Raw genomic sequence first — 6,475 nt, 5'->3', positions numbered from 1 at the left:
ATTTTTCAAAACACTCATCAGTCAGTATAACAGCCAGTGAACTGCCCTTACTAAGGGACATCTGTAACTATAGTTTTAAAATTAAAGTTTGATTCTCAGAAATACAGAGCTCAGCTCTGAGAAACTGAAGTATTTCACACTTTCCGAGGGTCGCACCATGTGATGACTGTACCTGTAAGCATAGGTACAATTGAGTTATTAGTATGAAGTATCAGGGGGTAGCTGTATTAGTCTGTATCTACAAAAACAACAAGGAGTCTGGTGGCACCTTAAAGACTAACAGATTTATTTATAAAATCTGTTTATTTATAAATAAATCTGTTAGTCTTTAAGGTGCCACCAGACTCCTTGTTGTTTTTATTAGTATGAGAGTGTCTACAAATGAGATCATGGGACTGATTTTGCTAATGTCCGAGGTAAGCTTTAGAACATGCCTAGTGTGAAATAGAGGTTTTCAGAAGTCTGAGCAGACTCAGACTGCTCTGAGTGCCGATGCCATTAATACAGGCACTGAGCCTTCTCTCCAGACAAACCTGATTCCTGAGCTCTTTAGTAAACATTCCAATCTGAGGTTTCTCTTCCAGAGCCTGGCCTCGGCACAGAACTGCTATTGACTTCAATACACAAAGCAGCTGCTGGACCCTATTCAGCCTCAGAACACCCATTCTTTTCGACAGAGTCAAAGGAGAGAAAGAAAACTGATTATAGCAAAGGGGAAAGAGAGGTGTTATTATAACTACTGCCTAGAGAGAACAACGATTACAGGGAATTTTCTTTTCTCCAAAGGTTATAATGAGGGCTGTATGAAATTCAGATGCTTTGGGAATTCAAACCACAGTATTCTTCACAGGCCCTCCAACTGCTGGACTTCTGCTTTGAGTTTCAGATTTGAATGAACACCTAACACTCCATTCAGCAACTTTGCTGAGAAAGGGTGCGAGCAGCCCTTACCTTATTGAGAGAGGTGTTTCAAGATCCAGATCTGAACTCTGCAGACCAAGCGCAGATCTAGTTCAGATTCCAAAACCATAAAATGGTGCAGCATCACTCTAAACCAGGTCCACAGTCACTCAAAAGGCTTGTGAACTTTAACAGGGACATTTCTAGGAACCTGAGCTGAGTTTTCTATTTGCAATAAAACCCTAGAAGAGGCAAGTCTCACATGGATTCAGGTTTGCACAGCTCTCATTATGTATGATACATGATTTCTACAAACACTGAGAGAAAGTCTAGGTCAAGACAAAACATGAAAACTTCACACACCTTTCCCCCCAGGATCAATCTGTCTTGCTCCTTGGGGCCCTCTTCTTCCCCATTATCCCTTCCCTCCCGTAGGACTCCTTGACCTCTCCAAGTTGTCTCAAAGATTCTTACGCTCAGATTCTCAAAGGTATTTAGACACCTAATTCCCACTGTTTTCCATAGAAGTTAGAACCTAAATACCTTTGAGGATCTGGGCTTTAGTTTCTTAATGACTCCTTGCTGTGACTGGGTCCCTCACACCCAGCTCTCTGAAGCCTGCCTGAACCCTAAAGCAGAGCTACATTGTCTCTTTAATTGAACAAGGACTAATTAATGTATAAAATTAAAACACAGTAACCTGGAAATGGCCTGAGACATTGCAACCAAACATGCTGGGAGAGGGATAGCCTCCTTAATACAACACATGGCAAGATCTAAGGTGAGGGATACTACTTTGAATCCTTGCAGCCAAAACTCCAAGTATCAAACACGATTTCCTTCTATTCTAACATATTAGTTGACAATTTCCTTCAAACCAATAAAAAGGGGGCTATTTCACACCAAGATATAGAGAAAGAAACCAAAAATCAATTTTTTTAAAAAACCTAAAAGGTAATAAACAAAAACAGAATAGAAAGCGTGATTTGACTAAGAGTTCAACCCTCAAAGGGTCTTCATTTGAGAAATGAAAAGCAGAATTAAAAGTTTATAGTTTTCTTTGTATAAAAGAAAACACTCTAGCCCAGCACAGCAAACTGGCTGATTATATTCAGATCAGGTGCTTTAACCAGATGTTACATATAAGCTCATCAGCATAATACATGGCTATTGTGATAATCATTTAGATATCAGATTCTAGAAGAACCAAGATCTGTGAGCAAAATAGGTGCAGTGGGGGTCATTAGAATTCCGACATTTACTATTTGTAGTAAGCATACTTACATTATGTGTGGAATTTCATTCTAAGTACACGGGGATTCTGCAGACCATGTTGTAATGGTAAATACTGAAATACTGTGGTATAGTCAGCTCCAATGGCTTGAGCTTCTTTTACCCTAGGGTCCACTTTTACCACTTTGGCAGCATAAAGGGGTCTTAAAGTGGCTCTAAACTGCACCTCAAGTGAGTGTAAGGACCCTCTACGCTGCCAGAGTGGTTTCAAGGGCCCTTCGTTTAAATGCAAATCAGGCCTTGAGTTTTTAAAGACAATATAACTGGGACAATATAACTTAAATTATAGACTCGCCCCAGCAGTCACAGCCTCAAAAGTTCGATAGTCTGCTTGATGAATATCTGAGGACAACTCAGTGAAGGAAAAGGGTGACCAGTCCACACAAGCTACTGTGGCATACACAATAATGGCTGCAGTTGGAAAGGGTCAAGTAGAATTAGTTTTCAGTTAAATTTCTCCTCTGACATAGGAATAGTTTTGGATGGTTTCATTTTCTGTATTTTCCTCATACTAGATTAAAATCAAAGCAACAGTAACATAAATTTGTACAGTCGCTATTTTAATCTAATTCCAAAGGAAAGCTGCTGCTTGACATGAGGCCCCAACTCTATTAAAGTGCTACTTAAAAACCAAGAACAAAATATTAGTAATTGCATAAAGATAACCAGATTTCATAGATGGTGCAAACATAATAGGATGAAATTTAATAGTGAAAAGTGCAAGGTCATGCATTTAGGGATTAATAACAAGAATTTTTGTTATAAACTGGGGACGTATCACTTGGAAGTAACAGAGTAGGAGAAGGACCTTGGAGTATTGGTTGATCACAGGATGACTATGAGCCACCAATGTGATATGGCTGTGAAAAAAGCTAATGTGGTCTTGGGATGCATCAGGCGAGGTATTTCCAGTAGAGATAAGGAGGTGTTAGTACCGTTATACAAGGCACTGGTGAGACCTCATCTGGAATACTGTGTGCAGTTCTGGTCTCCCATGTTTAAGAAGGATGAATTCAAACTGGAACAGGTACAGAGAAGGGCTACTAGGATGATCCAAGGAATGGAAAACCTGTCTTGTTAAAGGAGACTCAAAGAGCTTGGCTTGTTTAGCCTAACCAAAAGAAGGCTGAGGGGAGATATGATTGCTCTCTATAAATATATCAGAGGGATAAATACCAGGGAGGGAGAGGAATTATTTAAGCTCAATACCAATATGGACACAAGAACAAATGGATATAAACTGGCCATCAGGAAGTTTAGACTTGAAATTAGACGAAGGTTTCCAACCATCGGAGGAGTGAAGTTCTGGAACAGCCTTCCAAGGGGAGCAATGGGGGCAAAAGACATATCTGGCTTCAAGACTAAGCTTGATACGTTTATGGAAGGGATGGTATGATGGGATAGCCTAATTTTGGCAATTAATTGATCTTTGATCATTAGCGGTAAATATGCCCAATGGCCTGTGATGGGATGTTAGATGGGGTGGGATCTGAGTTACTACAGAGAATTCTTTCCTGGGTGTCTGGCTGGTGAGTCTTGCCCACATGCTCAGGGTTTAACTGATCGCCATATTTGGGGTCGGGAAGGAATTTTCCTCCAGGGCAGATTGGCAGAGGCCCTGGGGGTTTTTCGCCTTCCTCTGCAGTGTGGGGCATGGGTCACTTGCTGAAGGATTCTCTGCACCTTGAAGTCTTTAAACCACAAGTTTGAGGACTTCAGTAGCTCAGACATAGGTCAGGGTTTGTTACAGGAGTGGGTGGGTGAGATTCTGTGGCCTGCATTGTGCAGGAGCTCAGACTAGACGATCATAATGGTCCCTTCTGACCTTAAAAGTCTATAAGTCTATGTCCAGACTCCAGGGCTTCTAAACATTTACTATAGCAAAGAAGGGATTGAAACCCCATGATTTCTTTGGGTACTATGGAGTCATCCGTAAATATTTAAAGCATGTTGGAAAAAAGCAGGTGCGTCTCTGTGCGCTATGAAGCAACAGATCTTATGTGCTATGCTGGTCGGGGGGCTGGAACTGGGTAGGAGTGCTGCAGCAGCACCCTCTGGCTTGAAGTGGTTTCCATCATATACAGGGTTTACAGTTTTGTTCAATGGCTCTCAGCCCCTCCCACTATAAAAACTGTTCCAACACCACTGATGCTGGTTTATTTCTTTTGGCAGATCTTCATGGGCATATGTTTCTGAATGGAGCTTCCACTTCTAGCCTTTTCATAGGGACAAAGCCTAATCCTGTGAAATCTCACTCGTGAATAATTCTTATAAACTCAGTGGCACTACTCACATGTGCAAAGACTATTGCGTGAATAAGCATTACAGTATCAGCCCTGGCACAGTGTTTATATTTTTGATTAGACATAGGTTGTACATATTCATTTATTTAAATGGCATTGCCCCTGGTTGTCCAATCCAAAATGTGCTTCCAGAGCCATATGTTTATTAATAGACATAACAGAGCGGAGTAATAACTTTGCATGTGAAATAACATACTGATTATTCCCCTTTGTGGCATTGTGCATGCATGGATCTGAGAGAACTGAACTTCTTTTGATCATTAAACTAAATGTTACCACCCCGGAACAGCCTGTACTTTCTGTTTAATTCAAATTTTCTGATGTTACAAAAAATGTTGATAGAACTGAAAAAGGATCCTATTGTAATTTCTGTCAAATCCTTTAAAGTCTTCTTGCCCAATCTGGATTCCTTTTACGCTCCTCAAATACATTGGTCCAGACTCACCACTGGCTTATGTTGAGTTGCATCCTTTTCCACCACTGGTTGAATTTGGTTCACTCAAGAAGCAGATAAATTTCTTGTTTCCTCTCTTCATTTAGGGCCTTCTGAACAAACTGGAATGCTTTGCTTTGAAGTTTTTGTGCTCCGCTCTCCAAGTAATCACATTTTTTGCCCCCTTTATTGACCTCAACTTTTCTCTCTCTTTATTGATCATAACCAGATGGACATGATTTATAGTGGATGCATATGAAAACTGAATTTTGGGACCTCTGGAATAAAGCAAACTATTATCAGGCTATGCTGCCTGAAATGGAGTCAATTTTAAATCATTACTGCTACTTAAATTAGTCTTTCCTTTCATTTTGGTCTTAATTTTCAGCCAATATAATTATCCTCTCCAGGCTTTTGAACATTAACTTCTCTGACTTGTATTTTCTATGTTAAAAACCCTCATCAAGGATTAAAGATGAGCATGAAGAAGAACTGAAAATGTTTTAATTGTATTCTGCTCTAGGTTAGTATCAAGGACCGCTAAGGGCAGGTATACTAGGAGAGAAGAAATACAGTGGTCAGGGACTTTTTGCATGACCCCTTAGACAAGCAATCCATTATACAGTAAGTGAAATGCTATGCAGTAATTGTTCTGCCTGTGGTGCTTCATTTTTTTTTTTAAATATCATAATACCTGTAAAATAGCAACTCAGTGAACATTATACAGAATTGCTACTCAGGGCACTAGACAATTCCACTACATGCTACTAATCTGAATGACACAGAAAGACTTATGCTGTTCCCCCTCAGGGAACTGAAGGATGTATGTATACATAAAGAGGCCACCCCTACAATTCAGACAATTTTGGCTTCTGTTACTGTGGTAAATTTGGTGGGAACACTGTGATGCTAATTTATAAGGGCATTGAAAAAAATTTAAATGGAAACCACTCTGTGTGCACACACACTCTCTAGAGCTGGTCAGGAAATGGCCTTTTTGCCATAGAAAATTTTGACTTTTTGATAAAAATTTAAAACCAAAATATTTCAATTCAGAAATGCAGCGCAGGGCCTCATGGGGCAGGGGAGGGGAGAAGGGTTGAAATTCAAGTGCCTCATGTTCCCAATTTCCTCTGTAGATTGGGCCCCCTGGTCAGACTACACCTGCTATGATGAGAGGTTGTATCATGGGAGAACCTGCCCAGGGTGTAACAGCAATCAAGGTAAAATTTAACAAAAAAACCTTATTTGAAGTTTTACATTGCACAGGGATAGTGGTGGCTTTAGCAAAGTCAGAAAGGTGCTTATGACAGGAGAGGAAAGCAACCTTTGTTTTGCATTGAAACAGCATGTATGAGAAGATCCAGATGGTCACTTCAAAATACTATATGCTTTTCAGTGCAAGAAGGATCATTTAAAGCTTAAAAAAAAAAAGGCAAATAAAACATGGTAACTGGGCATCTGCAGAATTCTGTCCAGTTGTGACATCATAATCCTATGTACTATTAGTATTATGCTTTATACGTAAGCTTAAATGTACTTTAAA

The sequence above is a fragment of the Terrapene carolina genome, unplaced genomic scaffold, assembly GCF_002925995.2.
Source record: "Terrapene carolina triunguis isolate 2854851 unplaced genomic scaffold, T_m_triunguis-2.0 Scaffold85, whole genome shotgun sequence".
Classification (NCBI taxonomy): Eukaryota; Metazoa; Chordata; order Testudines; family Emydidae; genus Terrapene; species Terrapene triunguis.
The sequence above is the reverse complement of the archived record's forward strand: the minus strand, read 5'-3'. Positions refer to the sequence as shown.